This window comes from Saimiri boliviensis, chromosome 8 (genome assembly GCF_048565385.1).
Source record: "Saimiri boliviensis isolate mSaiBol1 chromosome 8, mSaiBol1.pri, whole genome shotgun sequence".
Taxonomy (NCBI): domain Eukaryota; kingdom Metazoa; phylum Chordata; class Mammalia; order Primates; family Cebidae; genus Saimiri; species Saimiri boliviensis.
The window spans coordinates 99,165,363-99,192,007 of record NC_133456.1 but is presented as its reverse complement, the minus strand read 5'-3'; the positions used below and the strand labels follow the sequence as shown (position 1 = coordinate 99,192,007).

Sequence of the window (26,645 nt, the reverse complement as noted above, 5' to 3'; positions counted from 1 at the left end):
AGTAAGGGCCCATAATAATTGCTAACAATATTAGCAATTATTGTTAGCAATTATTATTAGTCCGGAACATCTTTAAGTGGGAAAAAGGTCCTTCCTTTATTATCTCATGATTAAAAATCCTCAATAATAAAGTGTGATTCTTTTTGCTTTTCTTTAGAGCTGGGTTCTCGCTCTGTTGCCTGGGCTTGAGTGCAGTGACATAATCACGGCTCACTGCATCCTCGACCTCCCAGGCTCAAGCAATCCTGCTTGCTGCCTTAGCTTCCCTAGTAGCTGGGACTACAGGTGTGTACCACCTCGCCTGGCTAATTTTTTGAAAATTCTTTTTGTAGAGATGGGGTTCTCACTATATTGTCCCGGCTGGTCTCAAACTCCTGGGCTCAAGCAATCCTCCCACTTCGGCCTCCCAAAGCACTGGAACTCCAGGCATGAGCCACGACCCCCGGCCTGCAGCGTGATTCTAAAGGGCTGAAGTGATGACCCAAATCCATTTTCTCCATCCTCCCCTCCTGCCTCCACTGGGAGGTACTGACGCCAACACGGATCCTTGTTTTCTAGAAGGACGTGAGCAAGGCGAGTTGTGAATCTGAGGCAACAGGAAAAGTAGGAAGCGGGCAGGTTGGCACAGGGGTCTGGGGAGACCCTGGGAAGACCCAGCCTCAGGCACGCAGATGCCTAAGACCTTTTGGACCAGAGTCTCCCAGCATCTCCCACTTAAGCCCAAACCCGGCTCCTTCCCTGTCCCTGGACGCACCATAGGGTCCTCAAAAACACAGTGTTCCCCTGTCTCTGGAGCTGCCCAGCCCTGCAAAACGCAGCCTCCCGTTTCCCCCACCCTCCTCTTTTCTCTCCTCTGGGCCTCCGCTCTCTTCCTTTTCTCTCTCTCTGCCACCCTCTCCGTTTTTTTCTTGCCCTTTCCGCCTTCTCAATTGCTTGCCTTCTCCCAGACCGGCCTCCTCACTCTCACCTGGGGCTGGCAGTGCTCTTCTCTGTCCCACCATTGATGACAGATGAAGGCCTTCCAGGAACCTTAGCGGAGCCTCCAGCACCAGGCCTGGCCACCTGCCAGCTTCCTTACCTAAAGGTGGACTATTCGGTGGCGCTGGGCGCCCCCTAGTGGCCCCTCCGTGACGCCAAGTCCCACAGGATGGATAACGATAACCTCTTCATCCAGAGGGTGCCTCTAGTTAGGCTAAGTGGAGGCTGAAACCAGGACCGGGCCTAATAATGCCCCCAAACTGTAGAAACCTTCTCTGATCCCTTACTTTCCAAAACATTCTTTATTAGAAGGTAGGTGGAATAAAAAGGAAGTTAAGCACGGAGCCAGGGCACGTCACAGCAATGCTGTTTGTCTAGCCCCCAGTGAGATGCACCAACTCAAAAGCCAGGCGGGCCAGATGGTGGAGTCCACAGCAATGCAGAGACGTTCCCGGGAAAAGCCATGGGCGGAAGAGATGCCAATCCAGCAATAGCAGAAGCTTGACAAAACTCTAGCACTTGCACGTGTGGATTTTTATTTAAGGACGCTCAAGATGCCAGGTGGCTTATACCTGTAATCCCAAAGCTGTGGGAGGCTGAGGTGGGAGGATTGCTTGAGCCCAGGAGTTCAAGAGTAGCCTGGACAATATAGTCAGACCCTGTTTCTACAAAAAAATTATAATAAAGAAAATTAGCCAGGCATGGTGGTCCATACCTGTAGTCTCAGCTACTCAGGAAGCTGAGGTGGAAGGATGGCTTGAGCCCAGGAGTTTCAGGCTGCAGTGAGCCATGACTGCACCACTGTGTTCCAATCTGGGTGACACAGCAAGAACTTGTCTCAAAAAAAAAATAAATAAAAATGCTCAGGAGTAAATTTCTCTATTCTGAGCACGACATGTCTTCCTCTGAAAAGCTACACTGTGACAGGCTACACAGCTACCTACTCAGGAGACCCCAAAACAGTCCGAGCCACAGATTCTGGCTCCCTTGCTGACTGGAGACCTCATTCTCTTTAAATGGCAGATTGTGTCAATTGCAAATCTCTTCTGCACAGCCAGTCTGGGATGCAAGCAGATTGCTTTAACTTGTAACTTTGAAAGTCAGGTTGTCGTAACCTAGAACTCTGGGAAGCCGTGTCGTGAAATAATAAAAGATTGTGCTTGGCTAAAGCAATGTGTTCATGTATCAATAATTCATGCAATCCTGTACGAATGCAGTTTTAACAGATGTTAGCACATACCTGAGCAGCGAGAGCATTTCCATTAATAACTGTCTGCTTGTTCTGGGAAGCTGGGGAGCCTGGCCCTCATCTGCAGGCTTCAGTTCAGGTTCAGTTGGGGATAGAATTTCCACGTAGATGTTTTTTAAGTAACAGAAGTAGAGGCTTGAAAGTTTCTAACAAATGGCAAGACATAAATATGCACCCAGCGTGGCTGTTTTTGCACGGGTTCGCCCGGGCAGTAATTACTCCTCAGTCTTATTTGATACGTGCTAATTTCTACCTTGTTCCAGTTGATTTGTTTTCAGGTCTCTGGGTTTCATAGTGACAACAGAGAAACTAAGAAGAATGATGGCATTTCCCAAAAAGGAACAACAATCCCCACGTGTCCAAGAGGGAGAAGCGGCCACGGTTGGGGCAGGTTAACAGTGGGGTAGGTGGTGGTAACTTCTCCATGTACAAGGAGAAGCCCAGGGCAGGGAAGCTTTGACTACAGTCCTCTGGCACCAAATATTTCCTTAGCAATTGCCCATCTCATTAAGAGAAAACCGCATGAGAAAGGGGGAAGACTGTCTTGGTGTCAGGCTGGCTGCACACACACTCTTCTGGCTATTCCTGGAAGTTAAGGCCCAGAAAGAGCTATTAAGAGTGTGGACCGGCCAGGCGTGGTTGGTTCACACCTGTAATCCTAGCACTTTGGGAGGCCAAGGCGAGCGGATCACCTGAGGTCAGGAATTCGAAACCAGTCTGGACAACATGGTGGAAGCCATCTCTACTAAAAATACAAAAAATAAAATGCCAGGCAAGGTGGCATATGCCTGCAATCTCAGCTACTGGGGAAGCTGAGGCAGGAGAATGGCTTGAACCCAGGAGGCGGAGGTTGCGGTGAGCCGAGATCACACTATTGCACTCCAGCCTGGGCGGCAGAGCGAGACTCTGCCTCAAAAAAAAAAAAAAAAAGTGCTGACGGCAGCACATATCTTTTAATTGCACATTCCGATGGAACACTCTTGCCACAATTTTACAGGAACTATTGTAAAACGCAGACATGGACATGCACTTAAAACGAGTCACAGATGCTGTTAGATTAAAGGACACAGAAAGACAGAGAGGAGACAGAGACTGGGTGACTCAAGTGCTAACATACTTCTGTCTGGAGTATCAAGGTTGTCGCAGTTCAAGAAATAATGTGGCCTATAGTATCTGCTTATCCGTCTCCAGGGTGCCCTTTGTCACGGTTGGGTACTCACCCGTGGGCTGTGCCCACGTTCAGGCGGCTCCCCAGAAGACTGGCTACTAACTACCCAATTTGTTGTCACCATTATTGAATTGTAAGCAGTCAAGTAATTACTGACGCCATTACCTAAGGCTAAGGAGTGGTGTCCCCAAACCACAAGCCACTTTAAAAGAGAAGTGGTCCTCAGTGTTCCATCCATTAACTATGACCTTGCATTTGCTAAATCTGGCTAGACTGCAGTACGGGAAGCCGAAATGTGCCCTCTGCACTCAGAGCATGATTCGATTCAAGGCACCTGTTCTCATACTAGACTGATGGAGCAGCAGTTCTCAAACTTCAGCGGGCATCTGAATCAGTGGGATGCTGGTGATTCCTGGGTCCCAATTTCAGAAATAACCACTCTATTAGGGCTGGGATGAGGCCCCAGAATTTGCACTGGTAGCAACCTCTCTGGCCTGGGGCCACACTTTGAGAACCACTAGAATCTGAAAAAAATGTCCAATTTAGGCTAGCCTGTCCTTTATTTATTTATTTATTTATTTATTTATTTGGTAGAGACAGGGTCTCCTTCTGTTGCCTAGGCTGGAGTGCAATGGCGTAATCACAGCTCACTGCAGCTTCAATCTCCTGGGCTCAAGCAGTTCCCCCGCCTCAGCCTCTAAAGCAGCTGGGACTACAGGTGTGCACCATCACATCTGGCTAATTTTTGTATATTTTTGTAGAAATGGGGTTTTGCCATGTTGTCCAGGCTGGTCTCGAACTCGTGAGTTCGTGATCTTCCTGTCTCAGCCTTCCAAAGTGCTGGGATCACAGGTTTGAGTCACCGCACCTGGCTAGCCTCACTCTTTCTTTCCCAATATTTGTGTAGCAAGAAATACAGCAGACGCTACTCAGTCCTGAAAAGCAAACTATCACCCTGGCTTACAACTGAAAGAGATGTGCAGCTTTGAGAATTTCTGAATTAGTCTCTATTAATAACCCATGCAATTCCCATTTTAGCCTTCTTAATGCCCTGGAGAGATTAGCACTAGAAACAAGAAGGACACAAAATTGCAAAATGAATTACCTTCCAGTGACGGCTGCAACCACACTGAGGACATTGGAGCCAAATGAAAGTATACTCAACTGTTTGTTTGTCTCATTCTATACTCTGAATATATTCAGTCAGCCAAAACTCTGAGATGCCTGAGACAAGGAATGAAAAGTAAGGAGTTAAGATCTCCATGCAACAACTCAAAAGTGAGAAAAGAAGGCCGGGCGCAGGGGCTCAGACCTGTAATCCCAGCACTTTGGGAGGCTGAGGTGAGGGGATAACTTGAGGCCAGGAGTTCGAGACCAGCCTGGCCAACATGGCAAAAGCCCTTCTCTGCTAAAAGTACAAAAATTAGCTGGGTGCAGTGGCAGCCATCTGTAATCCAGCTACTCAGGAGGTTGAGGCACAAGAATCACTTGAACCTGGGAGACAGAGGTTGTAGTGAGCCGAGATGGCGCCGCTGCACTCCAGCCTGGGTGACAGAGTGAAACTCTGTCTCTGTCTCAAAAACAAAACAAAACAAAACAAAAAACAAAAAAACAACTGAGAACAGAGATTTAGCAGTGAGTGATAGCTTTATGGTTTTAAATTGCCCATTTTAACACAGGATTTTTAAATTAGAAAAGAGATCATAAAGTTTTCTTATGTCTGTATGAAAATGGCTCTCCATCCACTCACTGCCCTCCAGCCCTGAGCGCTGTAAGCTGATGATACAAATGGGTCAACCTGTAACGACACGTGTGTGTGCAGCGTGTAGCCTTAGCTGTGTCTTTGGTTTCAGGAAGCCCTCCACTATGAGCTCTACAGCCGAAGTCTTGTAGATTTGACCCTCTCAGCAAAATGCTCAGCCCCAATCCATGTTTATTCAATGATTACTTTCAATTGTCATAGCTAATGATGGCCATGATATACCAAGGGCCATCTTTATAACTGCCTAGGTGTGATGCTTAGTGATTGTTCGAAAAAATAAAAATAAAAAGACTGCATGCATCTAAATTCACTTATATTCATAACATTCTTCAAAAAAACCTTTTATTTTTGAGACAGAGTCTCACTCTCACCCAGGCTAGAGGGCAACAGTGGGATCTCGGCTCCCTGCAACCTCCACCTCCTGGGTTCAAGCGATTCTCCTGCCTCAGCCTCCCAAGTAGCTGGGATTACAGGTGCCCGCCACCATGCCCAGCTATTTTTTGTATTTTTAGTAGAGATGGGGTTTCGCCATGTTGGCCAGGCTGGTCTTTAACCCCTGACCTCAGGTGATCCGCCCACCTCAGCCTCTTAAAGTGGTGGGATTACAGGTGTCAGCCATGGTGCCCAGCCACTTGTATTCATAACTTCTGTGCCTGTTAAAAATTTTATGACACTATTTCATAGGTAAACTTTATGCTGTTCAAAGTGCTTAACTTACACCATGTATGTATACATCATGTTGAGACTGGGGTGTTAGAAAGTAATGGTCACATTGTCCTTGTGTTTCAAGACTGCAAGTGTCACCTGTAAATCCAGCACTTTGGGAGGCCAAGGCAGGTTGATTATGTGAGTGCAGGAGTTTGATACCAGCCTAGGCAACATGGTGAAACCTTGTTTCTACAAAAAAAAAAAAAAAAAAAAAAAAAATTAGCCAGGCGTGGTGGCACACATCTGCAACCCCAGGTACTTGGGAGACTGAGGTGGGTGAATTGTTTGAACCCAGGTGGCAGAGATTGCTGTGAGCCGAGATCATGCCACTGCACTCCAGCCTGGGTGACAGAGGGAGACCCTGCCTAAAAAGAGAGAGAGACAGAGAGAGAGAAAGAGAGAGAGAGAGAGAGAGAAATAAAAAGGAAAAGAAAAAAAAAGACCATTGGTGTCATAGGCTAATGAGATTATGAGGTATGAAAACCTGGCTCTTCAGAACTGAGACGAGGGAGAGGAACGAAGAAATATCAGGATTCCAGGAAGGGAGCGGATGGAGCTCTGAGCTGGCATTCTCTCCTGGCACAGATGGGGCAGGAACTAGAAGGGCGTGAAATAGCTCTGTACAACCAAGGGGCTTCTTCTCCCTCTAGTGTGATTATTTGGAAAGTCCAGACTTAACACCTCTTCCCAATGGGCGTTTCCTCAGTGATGAAAGTAGACTATGCTTCCTGTCTAAATCCAGAGAACACGCACCCCTCTCCTGGTGCACACAGCAGTGCAGTGCGCAAAGCTCTCGATAAAACACAGCTGTTATGATGATAAAATCTTTGACAGGCACTTATGCTTGAACAGTTTGCAACATCACTATATATAGCTGTTAATTCATCCAAGCACAGGGAAAAAGATGGCTGTTTAGATGTTGTCTTATACCACTCAGAATGATAGCTCTACCTCCAAAGACTAAAGCTATCAAATGTCAAATATTGGCTTTGGTTTATATATTTATAGCCCACCTTGTTCCACAAATAATTTAAAGAGGCTGATGATATGCATGCCACTTTAAAATAAGAAAATGTGAATAAAAAGTCAAGGTGACAGATAATAAGGATAGAATGGGAAAATATGACCAGAAGGTTCTGGGTAGTTTTCTAAATTAGAGACCAGGCCAGAAATGGGGCCCTGGGCTTTTCAGAAGCCAAAAGAAAAAAAAAGGAGAAATGCAAAGTTCATAAAATTCATCTTGTCTATAAAAAGTAAACACAGGCTGGGGGCAGTGGCTTATGCCTGTAATCCCAGCACTTTGGGAGGCTGAGGCAGGTAGATTACAAGGTCAGGAGATTGAGACCATCCTGGCTAACAGGATGAAACAGATGAAACCCCATCTCTACTAAAAATACAAAAAATTAGTCAGGTGTGGAGGCACGCATCTGTAGTCCCAGCTACTCAGGAGGCTGAGGCAGGAGAATCACTTGAACCCGGGAGGCAGAGTTTGCAGTGAGCCGAGATCACACCACTGCACTCCAGCCTGGGCAAGAGGGTGAGACTTTGCCTCAAAAAAAAAAAAAAAAAAAAAATAGAAAGAAAGAAAGAAAGAAAGAAAAAAAATCCATTCCATTTCATCAGAAGAAAGCCTGTTCCCAATTTTTGGGTTGAAGTACCTTTCAAGCACATACAGTTCCATGGGAGATGCTCTGGGCATGCTGGGTAACTTCATCCTTCTGCTTGAGCCCATCAGGGACAGAACACTGGAGCTGGCATCAGAAGACCTAGGTCGAGTGTTAGCTCCAGTTAGGGATTCCCGAAGCAGTCACTCACTTATTATAAACTAGCAAAATATACTCCATAGCTGGTGTCAGAATTAAGATGAAATAAACAAAGATTGCAATGTGCTGTCCAAAGGTAAGACTTCTTTTTTAAAAGCTTCCTTTATTATTGTTTTTGCCTTTCTTGACATAAATATCACTCCCTCCCATACATCCTCCTACGTCTCAGTGGTCCACAGGGGTGCTCTAACTATATGCACCCGAAGTCAGCCTATGTCCAGGAGAGCTGATTTACTTAGGGGGCCTTGCTCTCAGTAATCAGTAACTGTCAACAGTCTCTGATTTATTACTGCCCTTCCCAAGTTCCATCTCTTGATCAGCAAGTCAGAGATTAATCTGAGAAACTCATTCATTTGTTCATTTGTCACAGTTTCTACTTTTTGTCTAGCTTACTCTAACCAATCCTTTTCCACCATCCTTTCTTCATAACATAGCCTGACACAATGTTCCATGAAGGCTCTGCAGGTGCGGCAAGATCGAAGGCAGAACATTGGTAATGAAGGATGGTGCAAGATTTTATTTTGTATATTCAGTTTTTCAAAAGTCATTACCTTTTTTCCTCAAGGCACATAGAGATGATGTTGATTGCTTATTTTGTATATATATATATTGAGATGGAGTTTCACTCTTGTTGCCCAGGCTAAAGTGCAATAGCGTGATCTCAGCTCAATGCAACCTCCATCTCCCAGGTTCAAGTGATTCTCGTGCCTCAACCTCTCAAGTAGCTGGGATTACAGGTACCCCCACCATGCCAGGCTAATTTTTTGTATTTTTAGTAGAGACAGGGTTTCACCATGTTGGTCAAGGCTGGTCTGGAACTCCTGACCTCAGGTGATTCATCCATCTCGGTCTCCCAAAGCGCTGGGATCACAGGGGTGAGCCACTGCACCTGGCCATTGCTTATTTTATTGTTGAGAAGTGGTCTTGCTCTGTCACCCAGGCTGGAGTGCAGTGCTGCCATCATAGCTCACTGCAGTCTTGAACTCCTGGGCTCAAGTGATCCTCCTGCCTCAGTTTCCCAAATGGCTGGGACTACAGGCATGTACCACCATGCCTGGCTAATTTTTGTATTTTTTTTTTTTTTTTTGAGAGATGGGGTCTTACTGTGTTGCCCAGGCAGGTCCTGAACTCCTGGCCTCAAGTGATCCTCCTGCCTTGGCCTCCCAAAATGCTGAGGGTATAGGCATGGGCCACCATGCCTGGTTTAAATTGCTTACTTAAAAAATTTCAACATAATGACAGATTGTTTTGATCCCAAATCCCCAAATACCAAAGATAGAAAACACATTAGGGAAAAAGTGTTACAAAATTTATACAAAAATCTTAAATGGACATCAAAAACAGAGACTGAGACTTGTAAAAACTATACCAACATCATTGGAATTAGGCTCTTTTTACTTTGGTCTTGATGCTGGTGACTGGACTACTTAAGATGATAAAACCTCTTTACTAAAACAGAAGAACTCACACAAGACAAAAGAAGAATGGGTTTTCTATTTCTTGTCCTGTAATTTTTCATAGTTCTGCTTCCTCTTCTCGTGTCACATGGGGATGGACCCTTCAGGTGAGAGAAGCTCAGTGGCTCACGTTTTAAGAAATATGAGTGCACTTTGTGCATGAGGTTACCATTTGGAAAATTGCTGTCATAGGCACTAACCACAGATGAATGAGAGTGGAACTTTCTTCTTACTTAAAGAAATAAGATACCTCCTACTCAAAGAACTTCTTCTATTTATAACCATTTTTCGCCCAGGTTCCAAGAATTTTCCTTTACCTTTTTTTTTTTTTTTTTGAAAGACAAGGGAGGAAACGCAAAGTATACCCGTACCTTAAATAACTGAAAAAATTACGGTAGCTCATAAATTAATTTTGTAGATGGAAGAATCTTTCCTTTAAAGTCCCAAACTTAGGAAAAGAACAGCCACTTTGTTTTTGTTTTGAGACGGAGTGTCATTGTCACCCAGGCTGGAGCGAAATGGTGTGATCTCGGATCACTGCAACCTCCACCTCCCGGATTCAAGCAATCCTCCTAGCTCCGCCTCCCGAGTAGCTGGTATTATAGGCAACTGCCACCACGCCCGGCTAATTTTTGTATTTTTAGTAGAGACGTGGCTTTGCCACATTGGCCAGGCTAGTCTCGAACTCCTGACCTCAGGTGATCCACCCACTCCAGCCTCTCAAAGTGCTAGGATTACAGGCATGAGCCATTGCACCCAGCCAAGAGCAGCCACTTTGGATGACAATCTTTCTAAAACAAAATTATCTATATAACTGATTTCCTAACGAATTCAAATTATTTGAAAGTATAATGATATTATTCTTGCCTTAACCACAGCTTTCAGTGGTGCTATGTCAAATCAATTTCTCTCCTCCACTAATGGCATCTTAGACAGATTCCATATCATCAAAACAGAGACTCAGACTTGTAAAATAGGCCAACATCAGTTACTCTCAGTTACTAAAACATAGCCTGGCCGTGTGCTGTAGTTCACTGCTATAATCCCAGCACTTTGGGAGGCCAAGGACAGGAGGCCAGGAGTTTGAGACCAGCTCTGGCAACACAGCAAGACCCCTGTTGCTAAAAATAAATAAAAAATAACAATAAATAAATTAGCCAGGTGTGGTGGTGTGCCCCTGTAGTCCCAGTTACTCAGGAAGCTGAGGCAGGAGGATCACTTGAGCTCAGGAATTGGAGGCTGCAGTCAGCTATGATTGCATCACTGCACTTCAGCCTGGGCAACAGAGTGAGACTCTGTCTCAAAACAAAACAAAAAGCTCTTTAGTCTGCTCAATTCAAAGCTCTTCTTTGATACAGGCTAGACCGGGGAGACAAGGGCTGGGAGTGCTGTAGGGGGTCTGGATCGCTTTTCATTCTTTCTCCCACCCTAGCATGTTGGGTTTGGTTGGCTGGTGGGGCGGATGTTCTCCAGTGAGGAGGTAGAGGAGGGATAAGGAAATGCCGCTACTAACACACTAAGCTCACAGCAGTTGGTAAATAGCAGTTGTTGTGATAAAGAAATATTTTTCAGGAACTGATGTTGGAATGCCTTCCGGTAACTCTCTGCAGAGCTGGATCTTTATCTAAGCGCAAGAGAACAGATGGATTTGACATGTTGTTTTGTAAAACTCAGAACGATAGCTCTCTGGCCTGCATTTGGTTTGTTCTAATATGGTGACCTAGGCCGATGTGGCTGACTCAGCGTACAGGTTTATCATCTTTCCCTGGACAGTGTTAGGTTTCATCCCCACCCCCTTAGTCACTGAAGACCAAGACCATCTCTCTTTAGCCTCACATGGCAGCGCAAAGAATGGGGAGCACTCTATCATTTGCTTGGTGGCCCCTGGGAAAGCCCATAGCTCCTACCTTTCTCTAGGTTCCATAGTCCTTCATGCACAGCCATGGGGATGAATAGGATACTTTTTGCTTTTCTCCAAGGAGCACAGAGAAGTTGGCTTGGGTAGGGCTGCATGTCACTTCTTCCCAGGCCACTGCCATGCTTTAAGACTTGTGGGTATGGGTCAGGCACAGTGGCTCATGCCTGTAATCCCAGCACTTTGGGAGACTGACGTGGGTGGATCACCTGAGGTCAGAAGTTTGAGACCAGCCTGGCCAACATAACCAAACCCCGTCTCCACTAAAAATACAAAAAATTAGCTGAGCGTGGTGGCAGGCCTGTAATCCCAGCTACTTGGGAGGCTGAGTTCAAGAGAATCGCTTGAACCCTGGAGGTGGAGGTCGTAGTGAGCCGAGATTGTGCCATTGCATTCTAGCCTAGGCAACGAGAGCGAAACTCCGTCTCAAAAACAAACAAACAAATAAAAAAGACTTGCTGGTGCAGAGTGAGTTCTCCACTGGACAATCCTCCTTCAGAACACTCTAGAACAAAAGTTGGCAGCAGGCCTCATGAGCTCGTATGCCCCAAACTCCGGAGAATTCATGTCAAGTATCCTCTCACTGCTCTTTGGTCGGGCTCGTTAAGCCTCTGGCCAGAGGATCAGAGGCAAGTCTCCCCTTCTTGCAGGCACTCCAATTTCCGTAAGTGGTTATCTTAGAGAAAAGGAGAGAATCTAAAGATAATACTAAAGAAGGTAGGGTTTTCCAGTATACTTTTTACCTTACCAGGAAGTGGAATAGAATAGAAGTCCTAAGGAAAAGAACTAGAATATGGTTTCCCTTCTCTAAAAGATATTTTGTGGCTCATGCCTGTAATTTCAGCCATCTGGCAGGCTGAGGCAGACGATCACTTGAGCCCAGGAGTTCAAAACCAGTCTGGGCAACACAACAAGACCCATCTCCACCAAAAGTAAATAAACGAATACATAAATTAGCCAGACATTGTGTCATGCCCCTGTGGTCCTAGCTGCTCAGGAGGCTGAGGCAGGAGGATCACTTAAGCCCAGGAGTTCAAGGCTGCAGTGTGCTATGATGGCACCACTGTACTCCAGCTGAGGTGACAAAGAGAGACCCCGTCTCAAAATACATACATACATACATACATACATACATACATACAATGTATGTGCCTCAAAATTCTTAGAATATTGACTTAAACTAGGATGAGATCCTGGTTTCCTTCTTAGTGGAGCCCCCGGAAAGATTAGCTCCTAAAAATTTACTACGAGGAAGAAGAAACACATTGGTGTACACGACCTTCCAGATGCCTATTGTTCATCACGGTGTGAGTGCTGTGCTGGTCTCTTTCACTGTTTGGGAGCCACACTATCTCTGAGCGTTGCAAAAGGAAGCTCCTTCTGTGTTCTGTCTTACAGTACAGGAAGACAGCACTTTATGGACCGGGAGAGCCTTTGGCTGGCTTGACTTGTCACGCATTCGTGTGGCAGGATTGACAGAGCATTCCTGGTGGGGAGTTAGTGAGTGTGCACACCTAACTAAAGTTTTCCATAAGTAGCCTGTGTGTGCGCTGGGTTGAAGGAAGTGTTATCATTTTTTACTTAATAGTTTGGTCCGTGGCACAAGTGTTGCTAAAAAACTAAATAACAGAGCCCAAGTACAGTGTCTCATGCCTGTAATTCCAGCACTTAGGGAGGCGAAGGTGGGAGGATCGCTTGAGCCCAGGGGTTCAAGGTCAGCCCGGGCAACACTGTGAAACCCCACCTTTACGATAAATACAAAAATTAGCTCAGCATGATGGTACGTGCTTGCAGTCCCAGATACTCAGGAGGCTGAGGTGGGAGGATCGCTTGAGCCCAGAAGACAGAGGCTGTAGCAGTGAGCCAAGATCAGACCACTATACTCCAGCCTGGGTGACAAAGCAAGAACCTATCTAAAAGAAAAAAAAAAAAAAAAAAAAACAACCAAAAAACAAAACACACACACAAAGAAAAAAAAAACATCAAAGATATACAGAGATCAGTAGAGTTCCTGGAATTCAAGGAATGTTAGATATTGGTTCTTATTTATCACCTAACCCTAACATAGTCCTCATAAAAAACCATGCTTGCTTTTTTTTCCTATGTCTCTGTTCTGGCATTCTGTTTTTGTTTTTTTTCTTTTTTTTTTTTTTTTGAGATAGGGTCTTGCCCTGTTGCCCAGGTTGGAGTGCAGTGGAGCAAACATAGCTCACTGCAGCCTCTAACTCCTGAGCTCAAGTGATCCTCCCACCTCAGCCTCTTGAGTAGCTAGGACTACAGCTGTGTATCAGCATGGCTGGCTAATTTTTGTATGTTTTTGTAGAGACGAGATCTCACTTTGTTGCCCAGGCTAGTCCTGAACTCCTGGGCTCAAGAAGTCCCCGTGCCTCAGCCTCCTAAGTGCTGGGATTATAAGCTGCACTGCTGCCCCCGCTTCTTCCAGCTTCCCAATTCTCTCTCTACCCATACCTCCCTCAAATCTCCCTCCTTCTGGAAAACTGTCCCTGACGTTCCCAGCTTATCCCCAACTGTGTTTCCATTCATGTGAATCTACATGTTAACCGCCAGACTTGGTTAGAGGTGCATGAAGACAGAAATAATACCATGTCCTTTATGACCTTTCAGAAGCACGTAATAAACACTTGTTAACTTAAGTCCTTAAACGAGGTAGCAGTCATGGTATTGTGAGTTTACAGATGATACCTCTTTAATTTGTAATTTGAAAGTATAACGTTCAATAAATTATAAATAATAAGTAATCAAGAAGTAGATGATTTTTATTCAAGTGAAGATTATTTATTAACAAAAGCATGAAAATGATGCTACCCTGTGTGGATAATTACTAGATGCACATGAACTTGGCTTTCAGAGAAGTGTAATGTGATGTTCTGCTTTTTCATTTGTAAATCAATCATCCAGATCTAGGCAAGCAAAGAGAAGGGAGGTAAAATGTAATCAACACAGGCAGCAATGGCCTGCTTATTCAGCTGTTAAGACATGCAGTAAAATGGATACTTTAAAATAAAGTTTATGCATTCATTATAACAAAAAAATGAATACATTCAATCAAAATATGGGCCTTTAGAATAATAAACTGAGAATGAAGAAATAGAATGCTTCAAAAGAATCAAGACAAAATAGATATGATCATTTAGATCATCTCAATTTCACCATGGCCCTCCTACAGAGTTCTGTAGCGCATAGGACTTGTTGAAAAAACAGTTCTGCCCCTATAAAGAACAAGGGAATCAGGAGAGGTCAATCTAGCATTTGCATAGTGAAGCATAAAGAATCTGTATTAGAGGTCAGAAAATGCAAGTTATTGATCTGCTTCTCATCCTTTAGGTGTGTGAAACTGGGAAAAGTATCAGCCTCTATGGATCTCATTTGGCTAAAATGCAAATGAAGAGTTTGAATTTGATGACCTCTAAGGCCCCTGCTGGTCTAAAATTCAGCACAATACTCGCAAACGCTTGGAAGAATCAACTCCTATTACACTATGTGTTCAGCTCTTAATTGTGAATGGTAAGATGACTGTATCTTTAAAACACTGTCATTTCATGAATCTGTAATGGGTTGACTGCTCTCTAGCTTTCCCATGATGTGGATGGGGTGAGGGTGGGGTTTCACTTTATCATGATGAAAGCCACAGTATAGACCATACAGTTTTTGCTATATACTTGGAAACGAGACACGTTTCCAGACTAGAAAATGAATCAGAAGATTGAGGGAAGTTGCGAAGCATGAACTGGGTTCCTTGGCCTTGTCAAAAGAAAAAAAGGCAGATTTTTGAAACACTCTTGAGTGAAAATTGAGACTGTGCTCATACAGGCATAAACAAGCCAGGAAAAAAAGGCAAGCAAATTTTATTACACGTCTGTTTTCCAGCTGGGTGCAGTGGCTCACACCTATAATCCCAGCGCCTTGGGAGGACGAGGTGGCCAGATAACTCGAGGTCAGGAGTTTGTGACCAGCCTGGCAACATGGCAAAACCCTGTCTCTACTGAAAATGCAAAAGTTAGCTGGGCGCAATGATGGGCACCTCTAAACCCAGCTACTCAGGAGGCTGAGGCACGAGAATCACTTGGGCCTGGGAGGCAGAGGTTGCAGTGATATGAGATTGTGCCATTGCACTCCAGCCTGGGCGACACAGTGAGACTCCATCTCAAAAAAAAAAAAAAAAAAAAAAAAAGGTATGTTTTCCTAAGCTTTCTAAACCTAGCTGTTTATATGTTTTCTATACGTAAATCCCTCTCTATTCCTCAGGAGTAAACTGCTAGGATTTGCAGATTTAGTGTTGTATAAAACTTTTCTATAGTTGCCAGAATTCCAGTTTACATATAAACCAAACTTGGGTCACTCCTATTAAGGATAATTAGAAAAAGAAGAAGCTGGATATAGAGAAGGGGGAAAGAAAAAAACCATGAAAACAGTAGAAATACTGTTTTCAGTGCCACATTATAAAAACAAATTAAAATATAATGTTTCTTCCTCCAGACATGAAGATTTTTAGCTCTAAAAACTCCTGAGCTGACTTTTGGTTCTGGTCATGTTGAACAAAGAAGTATCAGACTTAACACTTAAAAACAGTAAGTATAAAACTGGACAAAATGCATAATGCATCTGTTTTCAGTCGCAGACAACAGACAGCAAAGGGTTGTAATCTTTAGAATAAAGGAAACAGTACATTTGCCATGACAGGTCTGGAAAGTACCTGGGGCACCTTCCACGCTGTGGAAGAGGAAAATGGAGCCCAAATAGATAGCAGTGGTCTCACTGTGCTAAAAAACAGAGTTTGGTTCAAGGCTGTTAAAGCAGCTGGAATTTAGAATGGTATAGAGGCCAGAGCTTCTCAGAAGAGAACCTGCAGAATTCCTGGATTCATAAAGGATCCTTTAAATCCTTTTAAGTCTTTGGCTGTTTGTACACATGGAAGGCGAGACCCTATGGGGCACAGAACAGCTACTGGGGACCTCTGAGCAGAGCAGAGCTTCCAGAGGTCACCTGGAGCTGGAAGATGTCAGAGTTCCAACCAGCCAGAGTGGAGAGAGCTTGCTGAACACCTCAGGTATTCAGTTGAGAGCCACCTCAGGTATACAGTGGCTCAAGCCTGCAATCCCAGCACTTTGGGAGGCCAAGGCACGCAGATAACTTGAGATTAGGAGATCTCACCTAGAAAGGCCTATACCTAAAACAAGGACCACCCAAGACCTGCCCTAACAAAGCCTAAAACAAGTCTTAGCAAAATCAGACGAATCCATCAGTAAAGAAACTGGATGCCAGAAGTGAAATCAACACACTTTTAAGGAAAAACATCAAAATCCAGCACCAGGCAGCATCCTCAAAGTCCAGCATACAATAAAAAATGACCAGCTGTGACACAAAGCAGCAAGAAAGTGGACCACAATCAGGAAGAAAAAGAGATTAATAGAAACTGACCCAGAGACGACACATGCTGGAATTCTTGGACAGGACTTTAAAACAGCTATTATAAATTTATTCAAGGATTTAAAGGAAAAGATGAACTTAAGGAGTTAACAGATACGGAATCTCAACTAATAAATGAGAAATATAAAAACAAGGAAGCAGATACAAATTATGGACCTAAAAAATAAGATGTTTAAAATACAAAATTTAATTGTATTGATTTAACAGTAGATTAGACACTGTAGAAGAAAAGGCCAGTGAACTTGCAGGTAGCATATCAAAACTGAAGCACAGGGGAAAAAAATAACTTAAAAACATGGACAGAGCCTTAGTAGTGCCTTGTGGGACAGTATCACATAATCTAATAAACATATAATTAGAGCCACAGAAGAGGACGAGAGAGAGAGATTAAGGCAGAAAAAAAAAAAAACATTTAAAGAAATAACAGCTGAACAATTTTCAAATTTATGGGAAATTTTCAACCCACAAATTGAAGAATTTCAACAAGCCTTAGTTAGAACATAGTGATATTCACATCTAGGCATTATAGTCAAAATGCTGAAAATCAAACATTAAAATCAGCTGGTGGGGCTGGGGAAGAAAATCACTTTACATGTAGGAGAATAAGATAATTGTTGACTTTTCGTAATACAGTACAAGCCAGAAGTCAATGAAATAACATCTTTAGACTGCTGAAGAGGCAGGAGGGGGTTCTCTGGAGGAAGTGTCAATCTAGTCTATAAATGGGAGAAATACCTTTCAAAAATGACGGTGAAAGGAGACATTTTCTAAAAAAACAAAACCGACAGACTTTGTTGTCAGCAAGCCTGCACTATAATAAACGTTAAAGCATGTTCTTTAGTCTGAAGGGAAATAATACCAGTTGGAAACTCAAATCTGTACAAAGAAATAAAGAACACCAGGAATGGCAAATATACAGATAAATGTAGAAGGCCTTTTCTCATTTTTAAAATGTTTTCACAGGTAAATTAACTACTTAAAGCAAAAACAGGGCTGTGTGAAGTGGCTGACACCTGTAATCCCAGCACTTTGGGAGGCCTAGGTGGGTGGATCCAGGGTTTGAGTCCAGGGTCCAGGAGTTTGAGACCAGCCTGAGCAACATGGCAAAACCCTGTCTCTAAAAAACATTTAAAAATAAAAAATAAACAAAGCAAAAATAAAACATTGTGTTGTGGTGTTTATGGTATATGTTGAAGTAAGATGTTTAAAAACAATAGCACAAAGATGAGACTGTCCAGGACCTTTTATGGATACAAAAGTCTGCTGTTGTTCAAGTCCTTATTAAGAATGGCACAGTATTTGCATGTAACCTACTCACATCTTCCCATTTAGTTTAAATCATCTCTGGATTACTTCTAATACCTAATACAATGTAAATGCTATAAAAATAGTTGCTATCCTATATTTTATTTGTATTTTATATTGTTATCTTTTATTGTTTTTTAAAATATTTTCTGTCCATGGTTGGTTGAATGCCCAGGTGCAGAACCCATGAATATGGTGAGGTGACTGCATATAGTTTAGGATTTTATGTGAGAGGTGGTATAATAGACGTAAGAAGGATATAATGGTAACCTCTAGATCGACCATTAAAAACAAATAAGAGGAATAATTTAAAAATTCAACACAGGGAAAAACAGAGTACCCAAACGCCAAAAACTCAATTAAGGCAACAAACAAACAAACAAACAACAGGGAATAAGATTTTAGAGGAAACAAAAAACACTGAGGGCAAATAGAAAACAAATACCAAATAAGCCCCTGAGTCAAGTGTAATGATTCCTGGGGGGACTCCAGCTCCTATGGGAAAAGCCCTGAAAAATATTATTACAGTCACTAAATCACATAGCCATGGCAGTCCACAAACTCAATAGTAATATCTATGATAATTTATACACATGAAACTTGTATGAATGGATTATTAATAATTTCCATTTGCTACCTTGTAATCAAGAGAAATTTTTGAGAACCTTCTTACCCAGCAGTTTCAACAAGAATTCTGCTTTGCTGCAGATAAAATGCATTTTAAGACTAAGAGCTATTTACGCAATGATTGAAGTATTTCTGATTCTATGACTGGGAGTTGCTTGCGACAAAAAGTTTTGGGGACAGACTTTTATTTAAATTGTCTGGTCCAGACATTCTGAGTATCTGATGCCCTGGCTTCCTGAAGGAGGCAGTGGGGAAGATTAGACTTTAGCACACAGACCTGCAGTGGGACTGTTGAACAGTCCTCGGCATGAACCCTGAGGTCGCCCAGCTGCTGGACTAGAGAGAAAGACACGAAACCAGGCATACATGTCCCCAGTGAATGCGGGAGAGTGACCAAAAGGTTGACAGATGGCAGGACTAAGAAACAGGTCATGGATGTTTGTAGACATAAGTAACCTGAGCCTCAAAGCAGGAGTTTGTTTATGGAAGAAGTGGAATTCCAGAGGACTCGCTGGAAGAGTTTCTGTGGAAGGGAACTCGTGGGAGGAAGGGTGAATCTAGGGCACCGCAAAATCGGTTTATGGGAGGGGATGGGTGAATTGAGGAGGATTAATTCACTGTTTATTTCCTTCTGGTTTTCCTTTTGCATGTATTCATGTTGTTTAGGAATTGTCAGTCTGCCTGGGCTGTGCAAAAGGGAACACAGTAAATTCATTGCTCCTGTTGTTTTTACAACAGAGCAGGACGCTGGACACTGCTGCCAAGAGGGAAGGACGGAACTGAGATCCACATGCGGACACTTTCTCCAGTTCTAGGATGTTCTTTCTAGAGCTCTTTCTTGCAAAACACTTGGAGGGCTCTGGATTTCATATATGGGGGCAGATTCTTCCGTTACCGAGAATGGCTCAGATTTAATTCCATCACTGCTGCTGTAATGTGAACATGAGCAGCTTAACCTCCACGTGCTTCATTTTCCCCACCTATAAACTGTGGAATGGGATATTTACAATGTACTCAACTGATGGGGAGTCTCATAAAACAAAGTAATTACAAAGACTTTTATGTCGTGTGTGCGTGATAAAATAAAATTGACTCCATTTCTATAGCTTTTAAAATAATCCGTAATGAAGTCAATGCACCATTTTACAATGACTAATGAAATCTAATTTAAATAAAAACTTTAGTAATTTATAAAACTGAAAAAAAAAAGCCAAGGACTTAGTTAAATGATGAACACTATTTTCTTGTTTTCTGTTGACCTTTTGATAGTGACAAAAGCCAACATATTACCTACTTCAAAAATTTTGTAAGCCTATTAAGTTTCTAGAGGTGATTTTTTACTCCATTATCTTGGTAGTATTTCTGAAAAGGCATTAAATACAAGGACTAGTCTCTCTGTTTGCTCTGCAACCCTGATTTTCTTGTTTCTAGGGAAATTTACAAAGCTTCTCTTTAAAAAACAAAACAAAACTTCTCCATAACCATCAAATTAAAGAAAAACATTTGCTCAATTCCTAATTCTTTTCTCTAAGGTAAAAATTCCTTTCAATCCTGCAGTATAAATTGGACTTTATGACTTGCTAAAAGTAGTGTTGGGGGGTCAGTTTCCACTATGGAGTTGTCCTTATAACAAGCTCTGGAAGAAGCTTGCTTAGTATTGCCTTGAACCAGATGCCAGTCAGATAGGCAAAAAAAGCAAGCCCAGTTATGTGATTATTTTCCAAACCCAATGTCTTGATGCTTTGTTTTACTTTCAAATGTGGCCAATTTCAAACGCCTCTGGGCTCATGGGCAGCATTTAAACAAATAACACTCACGGACTCAGAGCTGTAGGTAGCCTCTCTCTTACTCAATCAGGTTTCAGCTGTCTGCATGGCAAAGGTCCTAAAAGAAAGATTTTGCAGAAAGCTTCTGAGGTCAAGAAACCCAAGGCTATGTGGAATAATTTGCTCTTACTTCTTTTTCCATGGTTCTGATTTTTAAGTACGGGGGATTACCCATTGCCTGTAGCTCATTAATCACGGTAGCTTTTGATTATGAAAAGTGCTATCCCAAAGATAGGACTCTGAGGACTTGGCAGGGAGGTTCTCTGCCCGTCTCTTGAACGTTGCCAGAACACCTTGAACTCTGCCAACTATGATTACACTTGGTATTAATTGAAGATGCTGAGAGGTATAAGCCTTCCTGAGTTTAGCCACCTGGAGCAGATTAAAATCTGGGTCCTGCCGGTGAGGAGGTCTGAGGGATTGGGAATACAAGGTTGTTTTAATCTTTTCCAAGTCAGGCTGTTTAGAAATATCCATACATCAAATGTTCATGGATCTCATACAATTTCCTTCTCAGGGGAGAATTCAATTACCAGGAACATGAAGTGGGATTAACTTGTTGTGGTGAGCCATCTGGAGAGAGAAGATTCACCATCCCCTGTAAATATGTTCAGAGATTTGCCCTCATGATTTTGAAGAACTTGCTGAAGGTGTTCGAAGGCACAAATGATGTTTGCTCTGAAAGTCTTATTCAGTGGACCCAGTGAAATTAAAATGCAACTAGAAGATAATCTAGACCTTCCTCCATGCTGAAATACTTCTCTGCCACAGGAGGGTGGTATTTCGGTTTCAAAGACCAGACTGAATATTTGTAAAGATACAATAAAGAGCCAGTGGAGGCCGGGTGCGTTGGTTCAGTGCGCTGCCTCACACCTGTAATCCCAGCACTTTGAGAGGCTGAGATGGGAGGATTACTTGAGCTCAGAAGTTCAAGACCAGTGTGGGCAACACAGTGAGACCCTGTCTCTACAAAAATATACAAAAATTAGCTGGGTATGGTGGTGCGTGTCTTTAATCCCAGATACTCAGGAGGCTGAGGCAGGAGGATCGCTTAAAACTTGAAGATGGCCACTGTAGTGAGTCATGATCATATCACTGCACTTCAACTAGCAACAGAGGGAGACCCTGACTCAAAAAAAAAAAGAAAAAAAGAAAAAGAAAAAGAAAAGAAAGGAAAAGAAAAAAGACGAAGCCAGTAGAACCTTCCTGGAACCACACTTCATATGTAAACAAGTCTCAAGAAATGGAAGTGCATAGACTGGAGGACAACGAGAGAAATTACTGAGTTAGAATCCAACCTTCTAGACATTTATTCTAGAGTGCCAGATAAGGACTGGTTCCCTTGAGAAAACAAGGAACACATTTAGATTAGCCTCAGAAAGTAAAGGACCCAGAGGAGCACTAGAGGCAGCAAAAATCTTCATATTTTAACGGAAGAAAACTGATTGGCAGAGTGTGGGGACAGAGACAAGATGGCTCAGACATGAAGAGCACAGATCAATGACCAGAGTAGGCGTTCCCTGGACCAAACCTAGGTTTATCTTGAAATGATGCTAGTCTGCAGAGCAGGAAAGATGCCAGGCCTCTCGGGGGGGAACCCACCTCTGCTAAAAGGTAAGTGCTAGCCCAACAATTTAGCCAGGAAAACTCTGTGATGTGGGAATGGAACGAGATAGATCAGAACAATAAAATATTACTTTTTATATTGGGTTTATAAACTGTTCATCATCTTTACAATTAAAATCACCAACAAACTATACATAAAGTATGTTCTTTAATTTGCAAATAAATTATAATATATGCAAACAATAATGAAGGCATTAAAATTACACACACACACACACACACACACACAGATTGATTTTGAGCAATATACATAAGGCTTCGAGATGCATTTGGTAAGACTCGCATAAGCTTAACTTAAAAAAATGGGCAATGGAACTAGGAGAAAGGAAAGTTATAAACTAAACTCAGTTTTGAATATAAATGCAAAAACCCTAAAGAAGACACTGGCAAACCAAATTAAATGCATGTTTTTTTTTTTTTTAATTACATCAAGACCAAGTATGGTCATGAAAATGATCTGAAAATTTCAATGATGGCTTAGCATTAGAAAATCTATTAATATAACACACTACATTAACACAGTAAAAGAGAAAAATTATACTATCATCTCACTGCAGCAGGAAAGTCAACAAATAAAATTCAATGGTCATTCAGGACGAAAACTCTTAGTAAACTAGGAACAGAAAGGAACTTTGGTATCCTAATAATCCCCAACAATCTATGCTATGTATTGGGGAAGTGTTGGAAGTGTTAGAAGCATTTCCTTTAGAGTCAGGAACAAATCAAGGGCACTTGCTATCACTACTTCTGTTCAACATTGACTGGAGGTCTCAGCCAGCACAGTAAGAGATTAAAGGTATTGGACAGGAAAGGAAGAAAGATGATGTGATAATGAGATCATTTTCTTAGAAAATCTAAGAAATTCTTCAAGACACATTGTTGAATGCAAGAAGGGAGTTTGGCAAGATTACTGGGTAAAATACAGTCATACACCATATAATGACATTTCTTTCAATAATAGACCACATATACCATGGTAGTTCATTGAGATGATAATGCTACATTTTTACTATACTTTTCTATGTTTATATATGCTTAGAAACACAGATATTTTACCATTGCGTTAACAACTGCATACAGGATTTAGTGTAGTCCCACGCTGTACAGGTTTGTAGCCTAGGAGCAGCAGACTATACCAGACAGCCTAGGTATGTAGTTGGTTATACCATCTACATTTGTGTAAGTACACTCTATAACATTTACGCAAAGACAAAATCACCTAATGATGCATTTCTCAGAGCAGTTCTCTTCATTAAGCAATATATACCTGTATAAATATACTAAAATTACATCAAATACACAACTAGAAATTAGAATGTTTAACACACACACACACACACACACACACACACACACACACAATGGCAACAAAGGTTACAAAGTTTCTATGAATAAATGTAACAAAAGATGTATAAGCATTTTATGGACAATAGCATAAAACTATAGAAAACTTCATTATTTTTAACTTATTATTTTAATGTCACTTTTTTAAAAAAAAGGCAATTGCCTGCCTCTTACTCTATAAATTCAAAGCAATTCCAATCAGCATTTCAATAGAATTCTTTTTATGCTACTAGATTTCACATGGGAGGTGATTCTATATTTCATTTGTATGAATGGAGAGCCAAAAATAGCCAATAAATTTTTGATGAAGGGAGATTTATAATTGCCAAATACTAAGGCTTAATATGAAATTATAGTATTGATCCAACTATCTCACTTCTGAGTATATAGCCAAAGGAATTGAAATCAGCATGAGGAAGAGAGATGTGCATTTCCATGTTCATTTCAGCATTAGTCACAATAGCCAAGATATTAAAGCAACCTAAGTCTACATCAACAGATAAATGGGTAAAGGAAATGTGATATATCTACACGACAGAATACTACACAGCCTTAAAAAGAAGGAAACTCTGTCATTTGCAACATGGATGAACTTGGGGGACAGTGTGCTAAGCAAAATAAGCCAGGCACAGAAAGACTATATGATCTCATTTATACATGGAATCTAAAAACATTGATCTCATAGAAACAGAAAGAAGAATGGTGGTTACCAGAGCCAGGGAAGAGTTGTGGGCAGTGAGTGAAGGCAGGGAGACAGGAGATGTTGGTCAAATGATACAAAGTTTCAGCTGGACAAGAGGAACAGGTTTTGGGTATCTTAAACCACAGCATGGTGACCTCAATTAATAATAATGTATATTTCAAAATTATGTAAATAATAGATTTTTAAACATTCTTACCACAAAAAAGTGATAAGGAGGTGAGGTGATGGATACATTAATTAGCTTGATTTAATCTTTCTATATCAGTACTACATCCCTTTATATCCCATAGATAAGTACAATTATTGACTACAAATTAATTGTAAAACTATAGTATTGAAAGTGTGGTATTGGTACAGAGCTAGAAAAACGGTCAATGGAACAGAATACACTTTTTAATAAATGGCTTATTGAATGGACATTTAACAAATGACTAGGACAACTAGCAGCTAACTCTCCATGTGAAAAAAGACTAAATTAGATCACTACATCACACTATACCTCAAATGCAATATCAAGTGGACTAAAAAGTGAAATGTGAAACTTTAGAAGACAACCTAGGAGTATATCATTATTACATAAGAACCATTAGAATAAATAAAATAGATTTTAAAAATCCATAGTGGAAATGAGAAAACAAGGTGGAAAAGAATACCTACAGTGTAATGACAAGAATATGTACTGTTTGCAGACAATTATATGCACACATAAGAGGATAAACATAATAAAAGTATATAAATAAACTAAGTATAAAGCTAGACAAATTAAACTACTTAAAAATCAAAACATGTATAGAAAAAAAAATCATGAGCAAAGTAAAACTCCAATCCACATAACAGAAGAAAATAATTGGAACCCATATATTCAATAAATAGTGGTTATGCATAACAATAAAGGATTGCAGTAAGATTGTAATAAAAAAGAAATAATCTGAAAGAAAGAGATAAAATGCCCACAACTCAGAAAGAAAACCACAGTGGTCACTAAGTATCTGAAAAAATTCTAAATCCCATTAACAGTCACGGAATTAAAAATTAAAACTCACTGAGCTCCCATTCTGTACCCATCACATAGACAAAAACTAGTAAATTTCATGACATCAAATATTGGTGAAGACATAGGGAAACAGTAACCCACACACTCTGTAGGTACAACTAATTTGATGAATGATGCGGAATCCTAGGAAGACTGAAATGAGTGTATTCTTTGATCCACGAGTTCCATTTCTAGATGTCTACTCTAGTGAAATCTTGCATGCACAAAGAGATTTGTATGAAGTTATTCATTGTAGCATGGTTCGTAATAGCTAAAGAATGAAAGCAGGTCAATTTTCTAAACTAGTTCGTTCTCTTACTACTGTAAAGAAATACCTGAGATTGGGTCATCTATAAAGAAAAGAGGTTTAATTGGCTCATGGTTCCACAGGCTGTACAGGAAGCACGTACAAGTCTCAGGAAACTTACAATCATGGGGGAAGATGAAGGGGAAGCAGGCATGTCTTACCCGACCAGAGCAGGAGGAAGAGAGAGAGGTGGGAGGTGCTACAGACTTCCAAACAACCAGATCTCACGATAACTCACTCACTACCATGAAAGCACCACTAAAGGGAAATCTAACCCCATGATCCAATCCCACAATGGAGATTACAATTTGACATGAGATTTCTGGGGGGATACAGACTCAAACCATATCATGTCTCTAAGGAGGAAATGGATATCCTCCAGTTTATTGATACAATGGATTCTCACCAGCAGTTAAAATGAATGAAATCAAACTCTCTCTCTCAATAAATCTTTAAAAAGCATAATACTGAATGATAAACTCAAGTTGCAAAAGTATATAGACAGTATGATACCTCTTGTGAGGTTTTAAAACACACTGAATGTTGGCTTAAACTCCTTTAATATAAATCATCTGTTGTAAAAGTACAAAAGCACACATGGAAATGGAGAGGAAGATAAGGAGAAAAGGAGAATGGGGAATGAGAATTCTCACGTATTTCCATGTTTGGTTGAGAGAGAGATTGGGCAGTGTGGGAAGACAGGAGTCTGAGGCAAATGTTCAAAACATTTAACCTCGCTGTTAATATACTCTGCTGGTTATAGATATGTTACATTGTAGTCTTTGTTTTCTAGATGTTTTAAGTCTCTCATAATTACATAATAATTTTAAAAAGATACTCCTGGCCAGGTGCCATGGCTCACGCCTGCAATCCCAGCGCTTTGGGAAGCTGAGGTGGGAGAATCATTTGAACCCAGGAGTTTTGAGACCAGCTTGGACCACATAGTAAAACCCCATCTCTACAAAAAATACAAAAATTAGCTGGCAGGATGGTGCATACCTGTAGTCCCAGCTACTGGAAAGGCTGAGGTGGAAGGATTGCTTGAACCTGGGAGGTCGAGACACCAGTCAACTCTGACCAAACCACTGTACTCCAGCCTAGGCAAAAGAATAAGATCTTGTCTCAAAAAACAAACAAACAAAAACAAACAAACAAAAAAAGGATACTCCTGAAAAAATATAATTCAGTTAGACTTATATATTCTAAAGATAAAAGACCCATTTCAAACTGACTTTTAAAAAGACAGTGAGAAATTTATTAAGTAAATGAAAAATCAAGATGAAACCTTCAGGTGAGTTCCAGCAGCTCAAGCAACATCACCAATGACTCAGATTCTCCACACCTCTCTATTCTGTTTTCCAAGTGA

At 41.6% G+C, this 26,645-nt stretch overlaps 1 long non-coding RNA gene across 6 annotated transcripts in view; it reads right to left on the bottom strand.

Annotated features, from left to right (window-relative positions):
* The window catches only part of LOC141585441 (uncharacterized), a 45,381-nt gene that overhangs the window by 12,753 nt on the left and 5,983 nt on the right, over positions 1 to 26,645 (bottom strand). For 3 of the 6 annotated variants that reach the window (XR_012518911.1, XR_012518917.1, XR_012518914.1), the window contains one exon: positions 4,501 to 26,376. This is a non-coding gene — a long non-coding RNA (uncharacterized LOC141585441). The remainder of the gene's footprint in view (positions 1 to 4,500; positions 26,377 to 26,645) is intronic. The other 3 variants (XR_012518913.1, XR_012518912.1, XR_012518915.1) reach the window with 3 other exon arrangements.